The 22,152-nt window shown below is 51.6% G+C and overlaps 1 protein-coding gene across 1 annotated transcript in view; it reads right to left on the bottom strand.

Moving 5' to 3' along the window:
- LOC144096771 (chitinase-3-like protein 1) overlaps nt 1-22,152 on the bottom strand; it is a 1,054,958-nt gene that overhangs the window by 493,546 nt on the left and 539,260 nt on the right. The gene's annotated exons all lie outside the window — the stretch shown is intronic.

Below are 22,152 nucleotides of genomic sequence, written 5' to 3'. Positions count from 1 at the left end.
GGCTATGTAGCTTCCCCCCTCTTTTTGCATTTTACATCCCTGCGGGTGGTAAAATTACGATTGGCTTTAGTGCTTCTCATTTCTTTTCAAATTAGGCTAAGCCCGTTATACGTAAGTGGTATTATTTTCAATATTTTTACTTGATTTCCGCAACCGAATACTTTTTACGTGATGAGGGGGCATACCCCTCACCGCGTGATGTGGTCGGGCATCCCATGAGTGGGGTCGCACCATTGGGAAATCTTGACGCCCTCGTTGTCCTGGGCAGGCAGGCCAGAAATGGAGTCGAGACAGTCGAAGTATGAGAGCAAAAACTCGCGGTCCTCAATTCCATCCCTATGCCCATAACCCTTTCTCGAAAGCCATCCAAACCATTCATTTTACCCATCCTCTCCTCTACGTGCCAGGCGAGATCATGGGAGTCTCCCCGAGCCCGGTCCCCGGCTTTGGGTCGCTATGAAGCTTTTCCCCGCACCCCCTGATTTTTTTCTATTTTCCCCACTTACGCGTCGTAAAAGTGTAGCCGAGCTAGAATCACCAGTGGCGCTGATGAAAATGAAGCTGGGAGCTCGACCGCACTCGCGCAGAAAAGAACAGAACGCTTTCGGCAACCGCCCTGGCCAGCAACGTTGACGCCCAGCTCCGCCAGCTCACCAGCCAAGGCTACCGGGACCTCCAATACATGTAGTTCACCTTCTACATCTGGCGATACCGGACGACAGCTTCGACGCACGCAACGCTGCTCCTACCGGCTTTGTGCTTCTGCCTGTACTGTCCCTCCACTTGGCCTTGCCGCTGCACGCCCGCTGTTCGCACCCGGCTTTAGGCAGCTTCTTCTCGCCGCCATGTACGCGCCTACCACCGCATCCGGTGAGCTGCTTAATCCCTACCAGCACTCCATCCTTCCTCGGCTGCCTGGGCTGCCCGCGTTTTATGCCAGCGACGCCGTTTTGTGGCTGGCGCTGCTGGACTCCCACTCACACGTTCACTACGTGTCCAGCCAGCTGCTGCGCTATCAGCCCGCCAGTCGCAAACTCCCACCCGGTCTCCTGGCAGAGCGGTGGTTGCCCCCTCCTGGCCCCCACTTTTACCCCGGCTTCAAGAAGGGCCTGATGGCGTATTTTGGCTTGGAGCTCCCGACGACTCACTGCGCTGCTGTTCCGGGCGCCGAAGCAGCGTCACCACTCAACTCTCGACCACTGGCCGAATCCAACCTCATAGCTGCTTCGACTTTCCCTCTGCCAGGTACTACATTAGAGCCGCTTCCCACGCCGGTCTGTCCACTATCGCCGCCACCGAATGTGCCCCCACCCACGGTTCGGCAAGTGCCACGCGAGCACGCGTCGGCCTCTTGCCAACCTTCTCAACCAGCTGCCTCATCCTACCCCACGGTCTCCTCCAACTTTGCTCCAACGGCCCCTACGGCCGGCCATCCACCTACGTGTTCCCGTCCCTTGGCGCCTGTTGCCCAGGCCTGCTTTTCATTTGTGGCGCCTGCCCTTGAACCATCGCCAGAAGAACCCTCTCTGGGCCCGGACTCTAACTCGCCACTAGTCCCATGTTCGTCTGCCACCTCAAGCTCAACCCCAGTCAACCATCTGTCTTTCTTGACACGGGGCGCGTATGAACGCTACACCTGAGCCTCGTCGCGCATAACGCGCCACCCGAACCGCCTGACAGGAATCCCTGCGCACCTGACAATTTTAAAAGTGACTGTGGCTCCGCGACAGACGATACCACCACAGAAGGGGGTGGCATGTTTGCGACAAATTGCAGCGTGCCCCATCCAACACCTTAAATGGTTTCGGCACTTCCGTATCCTTCACATTCCGACATCTACGCCCCGGACTTGCTTATTGTGGCCCCCCGCCAACCGTACCAATGCCACAGTTGGCTCATTTTTGCATAAAACCGGTACACCTAGTCGACCACTTCCCCTACTTCCTAACAAGGCAGCTCGTGCCCCACGCAGCAGAGCTCAAGCCCAGTGCTGTCCACCATCCCGGCCCACTTCAACCCAACTGCCAGCCTTAGACGTAGGCCGTACGATTGCAGCACGCCTCCCATTTCTCGATCACTTTTCCCGCCTGTTCCTTGCGTCATCATCATCTTTTGGCTGATAGTTTAGAACTTCTATTTGGGCTAGATGGTTAATTTCGACCCAGAAAGGAAAACAGTAGCGCCGAAAAAACACACAGTAGGAGAACGACGTAGGACAATCGCTAACTTCATCGGACTTTATTCCTTAAAAATCGAGCAAATATACAGAAAATCTGGACATGCGCAGATAGAAGCCCCGCCGCGGTGGCTCAGTGGTTAGGGCGCTCGACTACTGATCCGGAGTTCCCGGGTTCGAACCCGACCGCGGCGGCTGCGTTTTTATGGAGGAAAAACGCTAAGGCGCCCGTGTGCTGTGCGATGTCAGTGCACGTTAAAGATCCCCAGGTGGTCGAAATTATTCCGGAGCCCTCCACTACGGACCTATTTATTCCTCTCTTCTTTCACTCCCTCCTTTATCCCTTCCCTTACGGCGCGGTTCAGGTGTCCAACGATATATGAGACAGATACTGAGCCATTTCCTTTCCACCAAAAACCAATTATTATTATTATTATTTTCAGATAGAAATCGCACAAGCGATAAAAAAAACGTTCAAGATATGAAATCAAAGCTTTTACAAGGTTCACAGATGAATCACTGAGGGAAAGGGTGTGTCAGTGATTTGCTCGCTTTTCAAGGAATAAAGTCAAATGAAGTTAGCGCTTGTCCTACGCCGTTCTACTGTGTGTGTGTGTGTTTTTTCGGCGCTACTGTTTTCCTTTCTGGATCTTTTGGCTCCCCTCGCCCTATCCGAAGCAGTCAGGCTCGACCGCCCGAGCTGGTTTCACCCGCCCGACAGTATTCCCAATGTCTGCCCTGGACTTCACTGAAATGACGAAACTTGTAGATCCCGTTTTTATTTCATTTTTTATCGCGCATCGCACTAGGAGGGAGGGGGGGGGGAGCACCTGTACCGGCGCTGGCATCGCCAGCGGCGCTGTTGAAGATGAAGCTGGGAGCTTGATCTCGCTCGCGCAGAAAAGAACAGAACGCATCGGCAACCGGCATGGCCAGCAACGTCGACAGCCCGCTCCGTCGGCTCGCCAGCCGCGGCTACCGGGACATGTATATCCCGTTTATCCAATACATGTATATCACCTTCCACAAAATTATGCCATTGCCCTAGGGTCTTTTCATTTATTTTCAAATTGAATTAAGCCTGTTTTATCTGAGTGGTGCAGGCAGGGACTTGTTATTTTGGACCTTTTTAGGTTGACCCGCCCTAATATGTGTCCGTGATGGGCTCATCAGGTTCGCCGTGTTGCAGAAGAATGAACTCCCGAGTTCTGCTGCTGTTCCCTTCGGTAGCGCTTTTTCTTGGCGTGGCGGGTCAGGTAATCGGTCGCTATGACGGTTCCCTTATTTCTAGACGTTGACTTCGGGAAAGAGCCAAGCAATGCCATGCCGATCTCCTGAAAAGGCCTTGAGGGAGCTTCAGTGATGTTTAGAAATCCTGCTGGTCTGGTGGGAAGGGTCTTTCGTCGCTTACAATCTCGGCAGGTGTTCACATATTGCTCTACATCGCCAGACAGTCGGCGCCAGTAACACTCGTCTTGAAAGCGGCGGAAAATGCGAGAAAGCCCGAGATGTCCACCTGTCGGCTCGTCGTGTGATGCCTGTAGAACTCGTTCGCGGAGACGTGCAGGTACAACATGGAGGTAGGCTGTTTTTTCGCGGTGAAGTTTTGCACGAGCACATCACTCAGTACACAGAAGGAAGACAGTCCTCGCTTGAACGAGGCGGGGGGATGCAGCAACTTTGTTTTCCAAGTCCTCGATTAGGCATTTTATCTCGTTGTCAGAGCGTTTCAGCTGTGCAAAAGAGCTGGAGCTGATGGGCCCCAGGAATGCGTCCTCATCGTCGTTCGGTGCTGGTGCATCTGCAGGGGCTCGTGACAGGCAATCGGCATCAAAGTGCTTGCGTCCGGACTTATAAACGGCGGTGACGTCAAACTCCTGGAGGTGCAGGCTTCATCGAGCGAGGCGGTCGGAGGCGCCTTCGTACTGGCAAGCTGGTGTAGCGAGTGGTGATCGTTGACTTACTTGAACGGTCGTCCGTATAAGTAGGGGCGGAATTTCGACGTAACCCAGATGATGACAAGGCACTCCTTCTCAGTCATCGAATAGTTTGCCTCGGCCTTGGAAAGGGAACGGCTAGCGTATACGATTATGTTCTCCAGTGCGTCGCTTTTCTGAACGAGGACGGGGCCTAGGCCGACGCTGCTTGCGTCGGTATGAACTTCAGTATCGGCGTTTTCATCAGAATGCCCGAGGATTGGGGGAACTATAAACGGCGCTGATATTCTTTGGAGGCTTCTCCTTGCGGCGCTTCCCATTTAAATAGCAGTTCCTTTGTCAGTTGGGTCAGAGGCTCGCGATGCGCGAAAAGTTCTAGACAAATGGTCGGTAATACACGCACATCCCATGGGATCTGCGCACAGCTTTCATATCGGTAGGCGCTGGAAAAAGTGCGATATCAGCTGTTTTCAGCGTGTCTCGGCTAATCTCTCCTTGCTAATGATATGGCTTAGAAAGAGCACCTATTCATATGTAATTCGCACTTCTCTGCTTTCAAGGTTAGGCTGGACGACTTGACTACCTATACCACTGTTCGAAGCCTTTTGAGGTGTTCTTCAAAGTTAGAGGCGATGACAACGCCGTCATCTAAATATTCTAGTCAAATTTGCCACTTGAGGCCTTCGAGCACCGCAATCGTTACTCGCTGAAACGTAGCTAATGCGGAACAGACCAAATGGCATCACCTTGAAGTCAAAGTGTCCATGTGGAGTGATAAATGTGGTCCTCTAGCGTTCTCTTTCATCGAACTTAATTTGCCCGTAGCCGGTCTTGAAGTGTGTTGATGACAAATACTTACAGTTAGAGCCGGTGTAGTGTATCGAGGATTGGGGAAGGGGGTAGACGTCCTTTTTCGTTATGTTGTTTAAGCGGCGGTAATCGACGCCTCCCAAATTCGAAGTACACCATCTTTCGTCTTCGCTAGAACAACTGGTGGCGCCCAGGGAATCTTCGATGGCTGAAAAACGTCGTCGCGAAACATATCAACTTCGTCCCAGATAGCTTGCGTTCCCGCTGCGACACACGGTAGAGGGTGTGGCGGAGAGGTCCAGGGTGCTGCGCGGTTATCATGCGATGCTTGGCAATCGGCGTTTTTCGGATCTTCGGCGATGACGAGAAGCACTCGCTGCAGCTTCGAAGCAGATTGCGCATACGACCTTGTCTGCTGGGGGGAAGGCTGGGTTTGTCGAGAACGTGCTTGCAATCTTCCTTAAGTAGATCTTCTGGGACTAGATCAGAGAGAGCGAAGGCGTCGCGAACGTCGGATACTTCGTCGAGGAAAGCATTCGTCGTTCCATTGCTAATGTGCTGGTATTCTTCGCTGAAATTCTTCAGCAGCAATTCAGCTGCTCGACTTCGGGAATGTGCAGTGCCTGTTGCGATGCCTACTCCTCTCTCTAGGAGCAACGCCGTGTTCTTCTCGATGAGAGCTTCCACCTGTAGGGAGGGGGGGCGGCGCCCACTTGTTCAGGACATTCGGAGCGACATGCTTCTCCATGGTCGCCGTTGAAGGGATGGTTTCGTCCGTCGAAAGCTTCAGGAGCTTCGAACGCCGGTCAATGATCTCCTGATGCTCATTAAGGAAATTGAACCCGAGTATCACGTCGTGGGTATATTGCCGTAGTACTGCGAAGGTCGCAGGATACGTACACGTTATAGGTCTGTTGAGAGTCACTCGCGCTGTGCATTCCCAACACGGCGCAGTGAGATTGCCTCCCTCCGGCGGTCCGAATTTCCGGGCCGTCCAAGGCGGTCGTGACTTTCCTCAAGTCAGCGGCGAATATTCCATTCATCACCGAATAATCGGCGCCCCTGTCGGCAAGAGCTGTAACTGTCTGGCCGTCGGTATTCACTTTTAAGTCGCATATCCTGGCTCTTGCGTTTCACGTCGTCCTCAGCGTAAAGTCACGGCTCCGTCGCGTATGTGAGTAGTCGGTAGGGCGTGTCGTCGAAGCTTTTCTGGGTGGCGTCGTCGTTTTGAAGGCGGTTCGCGTTGTGGCCGAGGTTGTTATTGTGTGCGACGTCAGTGTAGCGTGTGCAGCGTCTTTATGTCGCGTATCTGGTGCAGCGTCTTCATGCTGTATGTCTGTGTTTGTCTATGATGAGTAATGAAGAAAGAGCGGTGACGAGGGACAGTTAATCAGTGTAGATATGTATGGGTATTGTGCATGAAAGACTTCGGATATGTTGTACAGCCTCTTCTAATGCTATCGTTTCTGTGTTGTGGGGAGAGGAGAACAGCTCAACTATAAAACGGTCGACGGGTGATACGCGGCCTGTGGGGCTTAATATGACAAATGACGCGCCTGCAGCCGCTGGGGGGTTTAAAACGTTCGCGTAGACGTGGAACACCGAAGACGACGCCACCGCCTGCGCCGCCACCACACACAAACGGACATGCCCAAACGAAAGCACCTTAAGGGGATTCTGGATGGCGTCATAAACGGCAGCAGCACATCCGCAGCCCGAAATGAATTCTGAGCGAATCTTATATCCATACAACCGGAGCACGTGCAGCTCAAACTCCGCATTCAGCATATCTAGGTCCAACTGTAGCGGAGTCGCGTGCAGCAGAATTTCGAGCGCCTTTGTGCTGCCGGTGGAGTAGGCGACCGCCAACTCCATTAGCGGGGCCCGCAGCGTTGGCATTAGCCGGCCGCGAAGACCCGAGTGGGGACACTCCGTCCACGAAACGGGAGAAGCATATGTTAGGGCGGGCAAAACGACCTGCTCGTAAAGTACCCTGAGCTGCGTCGGTGCCGGTGTGCTACTTAGCCGCAGGAAGGCCGCGGGGCACTCAGCTAGCAACTCGGCGCGCTCTTTGCGATGGTCGCCGGCGGCACCAGTTGTTCAAGTGAAGAAGGAAGACGATGCCTTCCAATCTGGGGGGGGGGGGGGGGGTCGATTACCGCCGCCTAAACAACATAATGAAGAAGGACGCCTACCCTGTTCCCGCATCCGCGATACACTGGACCGGCTCTAACGCTAAGTACTTGTCATCAACACACCTCAAGACCTGCTACAGTCAAATTAAGGTCGATGAAGCGATCGCCAGAAGACCACATTCGTCACTCCGCATGGACACTTCGAGTCCAAGCTGATGCCATTTGGTCTGTTCCGCATTAGCTACGTTTCAGCGAGCAATGATTGCGGCGCTAGAAGACCTCAAGTGGCAGATTTGTCTAGTATATTTAGATGACGTCGTTATCTTCGCTTCCAACTTTTAAAACCATCTAAAAGGCTTCGAACAGTTGTAGAGGCAATCAAGTCGTCAAGCCTAACCTTGAACGTAGAGAATTGGGACTTCGTCTATGAAGAGGTGCTCTTTCTAAGCCATATCGTTAACAAGGAGAGAGTAGCCCAGACACGCAGAAAACAGCCGATGTCGCACTTTTTCCAACGCTGGCCGATAAGAAAGCTGTGCGCAGATTCCGTGAGCTGTGCGCGTATTACCGATGATTTGTCTAGAACTCTTCTCGCAACGCCGAGCCGCTGACCCAAATAACAAAAAAAGACCTTCTATTTAAATGGGAAGCGCCGCAAGCGGAAGCCTTCAAGGAACTTCAGCGTCGTTTAGACCTCACCAATCCTCTGGCAATTTGATGAAAACGCTGATACTGCAGTTCATAACTACGCAAGCAGCGTCGGCCTATGCACCGTCCTCTTTCAGAAAAGGGACAGACTGGAGAACGTAATCGCATACGCTAGCCGTTCCTTTTCCAAGGCCGAAAAACTCATAAGGAGTGCTTTGCCATCATCTGGGGTACGTCAAAATTCCGCCCCCATCTGTACAGACGACCGTTCAGGTAGGTCAACGATCACCACTCACTACGCCAGCTTGCCAGTGTGAATGCGGCTCCGACCGCCTCGCTCGATGGAGCCTGCACCTCCAGGAGTTTGACGTCACCGCCGTTTATAAGTCCGGACGCAAGCACTTTGATGCCGATTGCTTTTCACGAGCCCCTGCAGGTGCACCATACCGGACGACGATGAGGACGCATTCCTGGGGCCCATCAGCTCCAGCTCTTTTGCACAGCAGCAACGCCCTGACTGCGACCTAAAACGATTCATCGAGTACTTGGAAAGCAAGGTTGCTGCATCCCCCGCCTCTTTCAAGCGAGGACTGTCTTCCTTCTGTGTACGGAGTGATGTGCTCGTGGAAAACTTCGCAGCGAAAAAACAGCCTACTTCCGTGTTGTACCTGCACGTCTCCGCGAAGGGGTTCTACAGGCATCTCACGACGAGCCGACATGTGGATATCTCGGGCTTTCTCGCACCCTCCGCCACATTCAAGACAAGTGTAACTGTCCCCGACTTTCTGGCGATGTAGCGCATTATGTGAAATCCTGCTGAGATTGTAAGCGACGTAAGACCCCTCCCATCGGACCAGCAGAATTTCTGAACACCACTGAAGCTCCCCCAAGGCCATTTCAGCAGATAGGTGGCATTGCGTGGCTGGTTCCCGAAGTCAACGTCTAGAAATAAGCGGACCATCAAAGCTACCAATTAACTGACCGGCTACGCCAAGGCAAAAGCCCTACTTAAGGGAATAACAGCAGAAATCGCCAAATGTTTCGTGGAGTGCATTACTCTACGAGACGGTGCCCCTGATGAGCTCATTACGGACATATATTAGGTTGGGGCAACCTGAAAATATTGAAAAATAATGATCCCCTGCCGGCACCACTTACGTATAACAGGCTTAATTCAACTTCAAGATAAATAAAAGTCCTGAGGGCAAAGGCAAACTTTAACCACCGGAAAGTGGGGAAAATGAATAAAATAAGAGGGGGGGGGACAAGCTACATAGAGACCCACAGCCCGGGGAGCGGGCCCGGGGAGACTCCCATTATCTCCACTGGGACGTAGAGGAGAAGATGGGTAAAACTGATGGTTGTATGGTGGTCGGGAAAGGGTTATGGGCATAGGGATCGGAATAGGGACAGCGAGTTTTTTGCTCTGATCCTCCGAATGTCTTGACTGCATCGCTGGCCTGCCTGGCCAGGACAGGGACGGCTTCAAGATTTCGTCAGTAATGCGGCTCCACTCGCGGGATGCCCGACCACCCACCAAACGCAACGGGCTCCGAACGCCGGAGACAGGATAATGTAACCCGGGGCAGCTACCTCGGGCCCCTCCACGACTTTCAGTCTTTGTTTTCAACCTGCCAGCTACTAACCGTCCAGTGCTTTCCGTGGTTTTTCAGACACCGGAAGTATTTGTGGTGTGATCCGGCCAATAGAGGCTTAGGTCGTCAGTCTATCGACCCTCCGGCCCTGGATCCAATGGCCTAACACCTCCTGGGGGACCCACCTGTGCTTGCAACCGACCAACAATGCACTTATTTTCTCTCGTAGAGCGCCCCACAACTACTCAGGAGGGAATGTTCAAGGCTTTGCTGACCGGACCACAAGCCAAGAACGTGGCTTAGGGTGAGTCGACCCGGCCCTACTCCGCCGGTACTCCACAACATCTACGGTTTTTGCACTGGTCGTACCACGCCCCCCCCCCCCCCACCTCCGTGTCCCAAAATGGCCACTGCAGCCCCGCGGTCAGCCGTGAGGCTGCTTCCCAGAGGCATCGATTCCGGGGAGCCTGGCTGCCGTAAACCCTCGCGTGCACCTGGCCTCTCAGGGCCTGGCCTCTCTGTAATGTAATAAAAAACCACCTACTTTTACACGTGCATTCCGTGCGGGATTTCGTGGGTCCATCCAGGGTGTGTTCCCGGGCCTGCCTCCGTTCAGGCATCGGACCACACGAGCGTGACTGGCCCTCACAGTCACCTGGGAGAGTCGCTGCCTCTGCCATGTGGTTTCACATTCCCAGAGGATGGGCCCCGGCCAACCCATTCCCACCGCTGACATTGTACCATAGCAAAGCCTAGTAGCCGAAGCTGTACCGGCCCGTATCCGGTGGCGCGTTCCTCATCACGGACGTACAGTGAGTCCGAAGCCGTGGACTCCCCGATCCACTAATATGCCGCGGCTACTCAACACAAAAAAACATTTATTGTGCGACGATAAAAACAATAAAAATAAAGTGTACCTGCCCGTACATTTTTATTTTGGGCCAACCTAACGTACAGAGTGTAGATAAGTCTAGTCGAAGTAGACCCCCCGCGCCACTAACGTACCGCGGGTACTCTAATGTACATTTGTTATGTTGTGGCAACCTAAAATGCGTGAAAAATAAGCCCCTGCCTGCACCACTTACGTACAACAGACTTAATTCATCTTAAAGTAAATGAAAAGGTCCGAAGGCAATCGCATACTTCTGCCACCCAGGAATAGCGTTCACGGCGGAACTGACACAAGCCATCCTGCGCTACAGCCAAACGAGCCACCGGAGGTCGACTGCGTACCATCCGCCGACGAACGATTTACGGAACGCCTGAACAAAACTATCGATGACATGCTCGTCATGTATGTCTATACCGAACGCAGTACCTGGGGCATCATCCTGCTTTATAACTTCTTCGCTTACAACACCGCAGTGCAGGAGACCACCCGGATGAAGCCTTTTAGGCTCGTCTATAACACGAAGGCCATGACCACAGAAGAGGCCATGCTGCCCAACGTTACCGAAGATGTTGACGTCGTGAGAAGGGTACAGGATATATGTCGAACTGACGAAGCTGAACAAGGTAATCCAGCCGGAGAGCAATTTCATTCCAAGATAGCATGGGGCCACGAGTTTTTTCTAAGCTCGGAGCTAGATGAAGCTTCCACGAAATAAAAACCGGGTCGTGAGCGCAAAGAACTGCCAACTATAATCACATTCTTTTCTTCGTACTCCTACGGGGTATTGGCAGTAGTATATAGCCACAGCGCCCGACTGTTTCTAACGCTTGATGTAAAGTCTACGAGAAGGCTTTCTTGCCGTGGTCAGTATGACAGACGATATAATGTTTTTCGGTAGGCACCAACAGGCGTATGACCGGGGCCTAGTTTTTCTGGGCAAGTTAGTTTGACATTCTCAACGTGTAGCGCTGTCAGACGACGGGTGAAGAGAGGACGAGACGCACAATCAATCAATCAATCAATCAATCAATCAATCAATCGATCAATCAATCAATCAATCAATCAGTCAATCAATCAATCAATCAATCAATCAATCAATCTTTATTTTTATTCTGACAGTGATACAGAAAGAAGGACTGTGACAAAAAGCTGTTTTTCAGAACAGCTTGACTAGGCCACAGCCCCATGGAAAAATTTTGGAGCGGTAACAGCACTACCGTAAAATAAATCAAAAATTGAAACTTAACAGACTATAGGGCACACACTAAGTAAAGGAAATGCTAAGGTAATACAGAAGGCAGTTTTTACAGTCGTCAAAAATGATTACAAAACAGTTTCTTAGAAAAATGAATATCTGAAATGCTATCAAATTACAAAATGTGTAGAATAAATACACTGAATGTACAGGAAAATACAATATAGAAATCAACTTGTTACAGATAATTACATACAACCAGATGAAACAATTCAATACGGTTATGGATTTGATAAACGAGACAAAGTTTGTAGTATAACCAGTGTTAAGTAGTGGAAATATCAGAGCTATACATCACTGTGTATAACTTGCGGATATCCTGATATGAACAATCAAATAAGTAAAAAACATGCGCTGATGATGTCCCAGCTGACGTCTTGCCTCGAATAAATCAAGCCGGCGTCACTTCGAACAAAAGGAGGTGACAGTTGCGAGTGTATTCCGTCAAATTCTGAGGAGTCTTCACGAGCGTGCAGGTACTTTCAACCGACTCAGATAAGATCAAAGGTATCCATGGTCTCTCACCGGCAGCAGGTCTGTGGGGTTTATTGATTACTTGTAATGGCCAGACCTGTGGCCCTTTTAATTCTAGACCTTTCGAATGTTACTGCAATCATTCTTTTGGTTTTCAGTAATTAGTGGTAAGTGATTTTATTAAAATAATAAAAAAATGGAAAAGATTTTTGCTAGTCCCGACATCTGCCATTCATACAGAAGCACCTGATCTGCGGCAGCGAAAATAAAGGATAGCAGGCAGAGTGGAGAAATGAAATGGAAGAGCTGAGGAGACAGGAAGAGAGGATAGGGGGATAGGTAACATACAAAAACTATTTACACATTAACAAATGTGTACAGTAAGTACCGCGCTTGGATTTAGGGTCACAGCCAAGAGGAAACTTCCGCTGGCATAAGTTACCGCCCAGCTCTGAAACCTGCATGGCAAGGCACTACACTCATTACCGGAGCAAAAAATCGTCCAATACAGCTCTGACGCCCCGTGGGATGCCATGCTTCAGGACCAACCTTCGGAAATGCGACGTGCTGTGGCTTATAATCTTCCAGATTTCACTCCTGTAGAGGGACGATACAGACAAGCGGGAGAGAACTATCTGGCTGTCACGGGGTCGTGTCAAGGTTCAACGAGTATCTTCGCGGTCTAAGCTCGGAGATCTAGACGGATCGCTGTCCCCTGTAGTCCTCTTTTTGGGGCAAGGAGTTCGAAATTTTGTCTCCTCGAGAACAGCGAATGCGGGCAAGCTGTGGCACTACAAAATGTACTCTGCAGACATATAGAGCCCAAGGGGACTTCTCAGCACTGTAGCGGGGAAAATCTTTCAGTACCAACCTTGGCAGGGCAAAATCACTCAATGCCCTATGGCTTTCGAGCGGTTACGTTAGCTCAGGATGGATAACGAGCCACACTTCAGTGCCCTTAGGCTGAACACATTTGACCAAAAATGTACCTGGGAAACTATTAGTTACGTCCGACCCTACTGTGGTGTCATTATATGACTTAAGCGCACACGGTCATGCGCAACCGTGGTAAGGCTGCGCACATTGGAAGCTGATCATCGCATGGCGGTATTTAGGGAAGCGGGTAATAAAGACGGAGAGTCTTTGCCCCTCATCTGTCAACTGGCATGTCTGTGCCTGCTCCTGAGTCTCGCCGTTCCCTTGACGCGACGTGATGTAAGAAGTATGATCGAGTTTGTAGGGGCGGTGCCGCGGCTCTCTGCTGAGAGCAGACTGTGAAGTGGACACCGGCAACGCCCCCACGTCAACACCCGGCAGTGCGGCTGCCACGCTGGCGATTCCTCCCCCGGAAACATTGATCGGACATCGGAGTCGGTAGAGTGGATTTCGAGTTCGAGGGGTGGTGCCGCGGTTCTGGGCTGACATCAGACTCTGCAAAAAACACCTCCGACACCCCCACGTCAACACCCGACAGTGCGGCTGCCACGCTGGCAATTCCTCGGCCTCGAAAATTCAACTTTAACCGGACATCGGAGCGGCTAGAATGGATTGCGGAGCTCAACGACTACCATTACGCCGCAGGTCTGAACGAAAGGCCAAAGAAAGTCAAGTCCGGATGCAGCTGTACAGCACGGGCAGGCGAGCCAGGAAAATTTTAAACTTTTGCTCTCTCGGGAGAAGAATCGAAAAGTTACGAGACAAACCTGGAAAAAGCTTTCTGCTCACCGCAGGCTACAGGTGCCCGGGGATTCAGTCTACCAGTTCGTAACAGCTCTACATCTACTGGCTGACCGCTGCGATTTCGGCACCCTCCGAAGTCGTCTGGTACGGGACATGTTTGTCGCCGGACTTACAGATGACGCACTGTCAGAGTAGCTCCAGATGGCTTCCAGTCTCACCTTGGACACAGCGCTCGCAAAGGCTCGCCTCAAGGATACGGTTCAGCGAAAATAGCGAAAACTACGCCCCACCAAGGAGCAGTCCGAATTTTCGGTTGTAGCTCGAAAGACGACGACGGGGTCCTCGACTTACCCTAACAGCGATGTTCGCCAACCTACGGGGCGCCCAGTGCAGCAGTGTCAGGAGGACTTGCAGCAATGCCGGTTGTGTCGACGATAGTACCATCTTAGGTTCAAGTGCCCTGCTCGGGCGGTGCCGTGTAACAGCTGTAGAGCCAAAGGACACTTCGCTGTGGTCTGCATGAGCAACCCTTCCAACCATGAGGTAGGCGTTTCCTACCTTGTAGGACTGCTTAGTGGTTTAAAGCCTAGGTTTGTTCAGGTAACTATAAAAGAAGTGCCGATTTGTGGTAAGGTCGATTCTGGAGCGGAAGTCTCGGTCGTTCGGCTCGAATTCGCCGGAGTGCCTTCGCAGTTACAGCCGTCACGTGCAGTATTAACGAAGGCAGGAGGTCGACGCCTCCCCTTGAAGGGCAACTTTGAGGCAGAAGTCGTTTGGAAAGAGCAAGTCACACAACAGACGCTGTATGCGGTAGAATCTGTGCAAGCTGTTCTCTTGGGGCTACATGCCGTTGAGGCCCTTGTTGTGATGAAGTTTGTCGATGTCCTGTCAGACCATGTACTCCCAGTTGTTCTCTGGTCTTGTGACAATGTCCGGCGAATACATCATTCGGCTGAAGGAAGGTGCTTCACTTATCACCATAAGCACACCTTGTCGTGTTCCAATTCCATTAAGAGAAGTGGTGAAAGTCTACTTCTCAAAATGGAAGGAGAAGGAGTAATTAGAAAAGTTGATGAGCCAACCGAGTGGTGTGCGGGCACCTTGCGAGTGGTCAAGCCGCCAGGCACAGTGCGCAACAGGGTAGATTTAACCCAACTAAACAAGAGTGCGCAGCGGGAGCTTTTCGCGTTGCCGAAAGTTGATGATGTGTTGGGCGCTCTTGCGGGAGCATCATATTTTTCAAAGCTGGACGCTACCTCGGGCTTCCATCAAATTAAGCTGGCAGAGGTTTGCCCGTTGCTCACCACTTTCAACACACCTTTCTGGCGCTACTGTTTTTGCCGGATAGCATTCGGGATACGTTCTGCCCCGTTATATCTTCAGAAGTGCATGGGGGATGTTTTGGACGGTCTGCCTGGAGTAGTAAACATCATGAATGGCGTCTAGATTTTTGGTTCATCAAAGACCGAGCACAATGAAAGGTTGCTTGCAGTCCTAAAGAAGCTTGTTACAGTCGGCGTCACACTCAATCGAGCTAAATGTTCTTTCGGCGCTAGCGAGGTAGCGTTTTTGGTTTACGTTGTTGATTCTACTGGCATCAAACCGGACTCTCAGAAAGTACAAGCAGCCAAAGAAATTGACGAGCCGTCAGCGGTACTGGACCTGCGCAGGTTTCTGGGCATGGTCAACTGTTTGGGAATTTTTGTTCAGAAACTAGCTGAACTATCTGCGCCGCTCCGTGAACGATCTTTAAGGGCAAGGAGTGGCATTGGGGTCAACCGCAGAAGAAAGCGCATGCTGCTTCGAAACAGCTGGTGTGGTCAGCAAATTGTGTTGAAAAGTTTGATCCTATGCTTCCCACAATCTTATCGGCTGACGCATCCTCGTTCGGGATTGGAGCAGGGCTGCTTCAAGTGCAGGCAGATGGACAGAAACGGCCTGTTGCTTTTTAACTCCCGTGCCTTAACCCCAACTGAGCATAGGTACGCGCAAAATGAAAAAGAAGCCCTCGCTCTCACCTGGGCAGCGAACGCTTAGAATGTTGCTTAAGAGTGCTTGAGTTCCACTTTGAGACTTATCACCGCCCCTTGGTTGTTCTTCTGTGAAACTCTACAATCGACGTGTCACCGCCGAGAACCCCAAGGTTTCGTATGAGGCTTATGAGGTTTTCCTTCACCATTGTCTATGTCCCCGGAACATAGATTGTCACTGCTGATGCCCTTTCTCGGGCTGTTTGTAAAGAAGTGAGTCCAGTGTCGGGTCAGTTGTCACCTGATGAGGTTTCAAGTTCTGTTCAAGGCTCCGTCAGTGAGGTTACGTCATCGTCCTATCTACATAAGGTGCGGCTGGCGCAACAAGGCGATGCTACTTGCCAGCAGCTACTGTTCTACTGTGGAATGGTTGGCCGCGTTTTGCAAATGTCTAAAGTTGGTTGAGGCCTTTTTGGCTGCACCGAGCAGACAATATAGAATGTGACGAGGTTCTTGTATATAATCACCACGTAGTCATCCCTGAGCGGATGAGAGCTGAAGTCCTGGCAGCGTTGAATGAAGGCCATCAAGGGGTTGTAAAATGTCGCGCTCGAGATCGCGAATCTGTCTGGTGGCCGGGGATTATCTCGGAGTTGGTTGCGGCGGTGAATAGCTGCTAGATTGCGCCAAACTTTTCGCGCTCTCCGGAGGTTGCTTTGTTACAGTTGCCCATTCTGCTGCAGTTATATTACAACTGAAAAGCCATTTCGCCAGGCATGGCATACCGCAAACATTGGCAACTGATAACGGCAGCCAGTTCTCGTCACATAAACTCAAGCAATTTGCAAAAGCGTACGGGATCACTCAAGTTACGCCAAGCCCCTGGTATCCGCAATCTAACGGTGCAGCGGAGCGCACAGTTCAAACCACCAAAAGGTTGCTAGAAAAGTCACCAAATCGATACTTGGCGCTGTCGACTGGAGTGTTCCTGTATGCGCTGTTGGCATACAGGAAAACTCCAGATCCATTGGGCAAAAGCCGTGCCGAACTACTCATGAACAGACGTTTGTGCTCAACATTACCGTTGCATCCCAGCCGGCTGAAACTTTAAAACCCGACAAACCTAAAAGTATTTCCCAGGTGAGACCAAGCCATCGGAGAAAAGCAGCAGCGCAATTTCAACAGTCCTCACGCGGCTAGACAGCTTAAGTTGCAAGCCGGAAATCGGGTAAGGGCCAAAATAGTCGAGTCGGTGCTAATGTTTTAAGACGGGCTTCTCGGTCGCGGCCCTATATCATCAGGACAGAGTCGGGACTAGAACTAGAGAGGAACCGGCGTTCGCTGGTCCTGTATAGGTAAAAATCGGAGGATAGCTACGACTCCTCGGGAAAAATCACTGAGCTTCAAGTAACAATGCAAACTGTAGTGCCCCAAGGAGTAAGCAGAGTGTCAGAATAAACTTCCTCGACGAAACATTCAGTCCTCACCCCTTCTTCTGCTGCTCCAGACGCACCAGAGAATAGCACAGCTTCTGGGGCTTATGTCACCCGTTATGGACGCGAAGTAAAGAATTCGTAACGTAATGGCGTCACTTAACCCACGACAAAATCAGCTTCCACACATTCAGGTCAGACTACTTGTACTATCTTGGTCTTTGCGATGTACGGTTTGCATTGCTTTTCATGTGTTGTACATTTGTTACTTTTCATGTGTTGCAGTAATTTTTTTTTTGCTGTTGTCTTCGTGAAAAAAAAGGGATAAGCTGTTTATCTGACTTGTGCGCAGACGATCATGCGCAACCGTGATAAGGCGGTCACGTTGGAAGCTGATCACCGCATGCCGGTATATAAGGAAGTGAGAAATAAAGAGGAGGTGTCTTTGTCCCTCATCTCTCAACTGGCTTGTATGTGTCTGCTTCTGAGTCTCACGTTCCCTTGACGCGACAACTACCACAATCCCATGCAACTTACAGCTTCGAAACCCGTCAGCAGTCTGCAGATCTTCATCGGTGAAGTCTTCAAGGACCTGCCTACCTCCACTAGGAGCATGTCGGCTAGACGTCCGCCGGCATAAGGCTCGTGTTAGCCACAGCCACATCTCGTGTTAGCCACAGCGAGTAGAGCGGAAGGTCTCTTTGTACTGTTCAGCTCCTTCTAGAATGCATGCACAAAATATCGCACAGAAAGACACAAATGCTGGGAGAGGACGAAGACATGAGTAAAGGTAAAGATCACGCGAATATCAGCCGTTCAAGAAATACGCACTTTATAACAGGCGTAGCAATGCGGATGATGAGGGCTAGCTATGGAGACACAACACGTTTCACTTACATTATTCATCGCCGATGCCACTCATGCAGGCTGCTCTGGCCTGCTTCCAAGTTTCACGAGCATAGAGCGTCCTAGTTCCAAAATCCAGCAAGAGGGGAGGAGGAAAACGAGCACAAGTAGAAGTTGCGAAATTATATATTCGAACCCACCTTCGCATCTTGAAGCCCCCTTACAGACATACATGGCCACGGGTGCTGCTACAGTTCCACACAGACGAATGTAACAGGAATGGACACCCAAAAGAATCGCAAGGTGGCGGCAGCTCCGAAGAGCAGAACGTGTCAAAGCTCCGTAGTTCGTTTCTGGCTCTGCGGTAATTAAGAGGGTCGTCTACCATAAAGGCGCGCTCACATTAGGGGGAAAACGCGCAACGCAGGACGTTTTCCGCGTGCCGCTTCCCGCGCAAGCCGGTTTTCCTCCCGCGGACAGCCTGCTGTGCCGTCCCGCAGAGCGATGGGTCCGGTACCTATTTTTCCCGTGCCGCTGACGAGAACAGCCAATGGGCGCCGACCGTGAACCGTGACGTCGGTCCCAGTTCAGTGACGCCGTCGGCGGAGACGGAGGCTGCGCGCGTCCGGCCGGCCGGCTGGCCGGCCGGGCATTCGGCGGCTTCTTTGCCAGCATGAACATGCGACTTGAGACGGTGCAGAAGCGACGGTGCAGAAGCAGCGAACAAACAAGTATAAGTACGTTTACTGTAGCCAACAGCTTATCGCTCGAACCAGCCATCCTCGAGACAAAAAGGGCGACGGGAGGGGAGCTAGCAGACGATCAAGACGACGACGCGAGAAAAGGGTGCGCTTTCCAGTCTTCTCGGGTGTCACGTGACTATCCCCTTCTCTTTCTGCTCGTTCGGGTCCTCCCTCAGCGCCTCCTCTCTCCACATTCCAAGACAACCGCAGCGAGAAAACGCGCGCAGTGTGAGCGTCATTCTGAGGAGCTGCGAGGCAGCGTCGACGTTGACGCTGTGCCGGTGCGGGAAGCTTCCCGCTAGTGTGAGCGCGCCTTAAGCCTCCACCAAACGTCCCGAGTGCTTTATTGATTTCGTTCTTCCTTCTTTGCCGTGTCGTGTTTTTTCTCTTTGAATCCTAGATGTCCTATCTACCGAATCACGCTATCATTACGTGCTTCCTTTTTGAATACGACACGGGCGCGGCCAAGGAGAAGGCGTGCGCCGCCTCCCTTTTCGTGTTCACCTCGTGTACCTCCTTTTTAAGAAACTTTAGCCCGGAGTGCCGGTCGAGCCCTCACCCTCGCATTAGATCGCGCCTCTTGCCCTCCTTAGCCTTCACCTCATTATGTGCTTCCCTCGCCCTCGGCTCATCACGGCTTCAGTCCCTTACCGTCGTCATCACGAATTTTCATGCGCTGGTCTTCCCTCACCCTCACCTCACCCCAGTGAAAACCTCATGAGGGTTCGCCTATGTTAGGGTGCCCAGGTCTGTTCGTGCGTTTCGACAGGTGGCCGGAGCTGGCGCAACAGCGATTAAGTTTGGCACTGTGTCGCTTCGAAGCTCTCGTTTCTTCAGAGAGGTGGGTACCTAATCAGGCGCTGGCTGCATTGTCCCAACAGGCGCTCGGGGCTTCTCTTGTGTCCAGAGTAGAGATACAGGGTGTTTACTGGAGACTTTACACAATTCTTAAAAATAGCATTTTGAGTTAGAAAATGACATGTTTTTTCGGAGTAGCATCGTTAGCGGTTGTTACGAACGGCGACAGCCAGTCTGGATTAACAACGGCGATAAGAAGTCTCGTTTGTTGGAAGCCAACACGTGCTTCCACTGGACGGCTCCGAGCAACTCTATAGTGATCGTTCCCAGGCTTGCTGTCAAGGACCACGCGGAATGGGCCGAGGTGTCAGTTTGTTCTATTTACCGAGCTTTTCCGGTCGGAGTATGGCAACCCGAAAAGCGGAGGCCTGAAGGACGCCTTCGCAGCGACCAAGCGACCGTTATCTTCCCCAATTGCCGCGACTATTTCGAGGAACACAAGAGCCTCGTTTCCGGTGGATCACCGGCGTTGTGAGCACAGCCGCGGGCTGGCGGTCATCGTCCGCAGTCTCCGCAAGCAACTCAACGGACAAGCGACCCCTTTCTTCTTCTTCTCTACCCGACTTTGCGTTCTGGGCCTTGCACGTGGTATGTCATCTAATGAAGAAAAGGTGTCGGCAGCACGCGGGAACCTTCGACTCGCCAGATAACATTGCCTTCCACTGTCGGCGTGAACCCGACGACATCCTCCTCTCTGCCAGGCTCGACATGTAGCGGGGGCGTGTCCTTATGTGGGGTGGCGTTAGCTTGTGCGCGCGAGTGAAAGTTTCATGCCACTCCCGCTCCGGCGAGGGCGTCCTTAGCCTGGGGAACTTAGGGATGAGGAATGATATCAAGCTGTACCGCGAATGCGTTCGGGGAGATCCCTATTTACGATCCTCGTGCTTGTAAAAATGTAAATAAACCCTACTGCAGAGTTTCCCTTCTTAACGGAGTCCCAAAACGTCCTTCGGAGACAGGACCTGCGGTGCTGAACGAGTCAGATTACCAGGGGCCCTACTTCTCAAACTCTGGTAGCACCGGTGGCGTTGAAACGCAATCCTCAACACTGGTTGGCAGCGGTTTGATGAACCGTGTGACATGGTGCTGCATTTGCGGGTGTGTGTTTGGCTTTTGCTTTGGATCCTCTAGGCTTCGAGTTCTGGGTTAACAATTTGGACTGCTGGTTGAGCGGGTGTTTGTCTGTAGAACAGGGGTAGTTGCTCAGAATTATCATGAGCGCGCAAAGCCTATACTTAAAAGCAGGGAGCATGGACCTAATGAAATTGTCGATCTCGAATTTGCTGCCGATATACGAAAAACTGTCAATAGAGGTGCCAAGCAAAATAACTAAAATTGAACTATGTAAGACCATTCCTAAGTACTTCGAGAATAACGATCAGCTTGTAGATACGTGGAGCTTGGTACAGGAAGAAAAAGCACGTAAAGAGAAAGCTGACCAGGAGGAAAAAGCACGTAAGAAGGAGGAAGCTGACAGGGAGTGGGATGAAGAGAAGGAATGCCATAGATGAAAAGCGAAAAAAGAAGAAAAGGAACTAAAGCGATTGGAGCTTGCACTTGAGATTCGACGAGGCGCAGTCCAGAATGGGGGCGAAAATTCGACAAAGGCAGAGCTGCAGGAGCGTAAAGAGCTCAGGAAGAGGCTATGAAGAAACTATCAGTGGAGCTAGAAGCGCTTAAACTTGAGGTTGAGAAAAGGCGGCTCGTAATGCTTAACGGGTTTAATGGGGACGAAGTAGCGAAGAGCGAGGCTACCTCCGTCCAGAGAGAGCCGTCAACTTTCCAGTCAATCGCCCAGTTAGCCCCGTCGCCCCAGACCGTCGCCCAGTTCAATATTGGCAATCCTGCGATTTAGGGAAGAGAAACGGAGTTTAACCGACAGGCACGATTTAGAAAAAAGAGAGCTCCGAAGACACGCTCTGCAGTGACAACAGATACCGTCGCCGAGTTGGTTAAGCTCGAGGACGCTAGAAAGGGGCCTTAAAGGCGACTATCCGGCGCGGGTGGAAAAGGGACAATTTCCCCAAAGGTATAGGTTTCTAAAGGGAAACAAAGGGGAGCCCTTTAAGGATCTTGAATCGCGGCAACTGCGAGGTGAGGCGTCACTGTGGCGTCAGTGAACCAGCCGGAGTTTTGGCTACGTCGGCGAAGCTGGCGCACGAAGATTGCGGAGCTGTAGGTGTATTAAAATGCAGTATTTAAAGCCACGCTGAGGCAACGGTCGAGAACCCAATTCTAGACAAGATGTGCGTTTCTGAGGAAAGCACTCAGAGCGATAGGCAGGCGGCGGAGGACTACCTTCAAGGAAGCGAACTGCCCAACGCGGGGGCAGCTGAAGGTCCGTCTGTCAGCTTTGCGGAGCTGACAATCTGCTGCGAAGGGAAGGAGGCCAGCTTTGAATTGGATGAAGATTTTCGATGTGCGACTGGAAAACTAGAGGAAGCTAGTTAAGATCAGGAGACGCGCGCGGAAGATTCTAAGCGGAAAGAAGGAAAACACAGATAAATTGTCAAGCCCTAACTTCAGCTGCGCAGACAGGTGATAATGTTAGCACACATGGACATGCGGCAGAAGGCAAAGAAAATCCTTTCCGTTTTTGGCCTTGTAATCTTGTAGCTACAGTTACTGGTCAGGCGGCACGCGCTGGTGCTTCTAAAGGTGACCGCGGTAATGGAAAAGAAAGAGCGCGTTTTCCGACCA

Source organism: Amblyomma americanum, chromosome 7, assembly GCF_052857255.1.
Source record: "Amblyomma americanum isolate KBUSLIRL-KWMA chromosome 7, ASM5285725v1, whole genome shotgun sequence".
NCBI classification, from domain to species: Eukaryota; Metazoa; Arthropoda; class Arachnida; order Ixodida; family Ixodidae; genus Amblyomma; species Amblyomma americanum.
The sequence above is the reverse complement of the archived record's forward strand: the minus strand, read 5'-3'. Positions and strand labels throughout refer to the sequence as shown.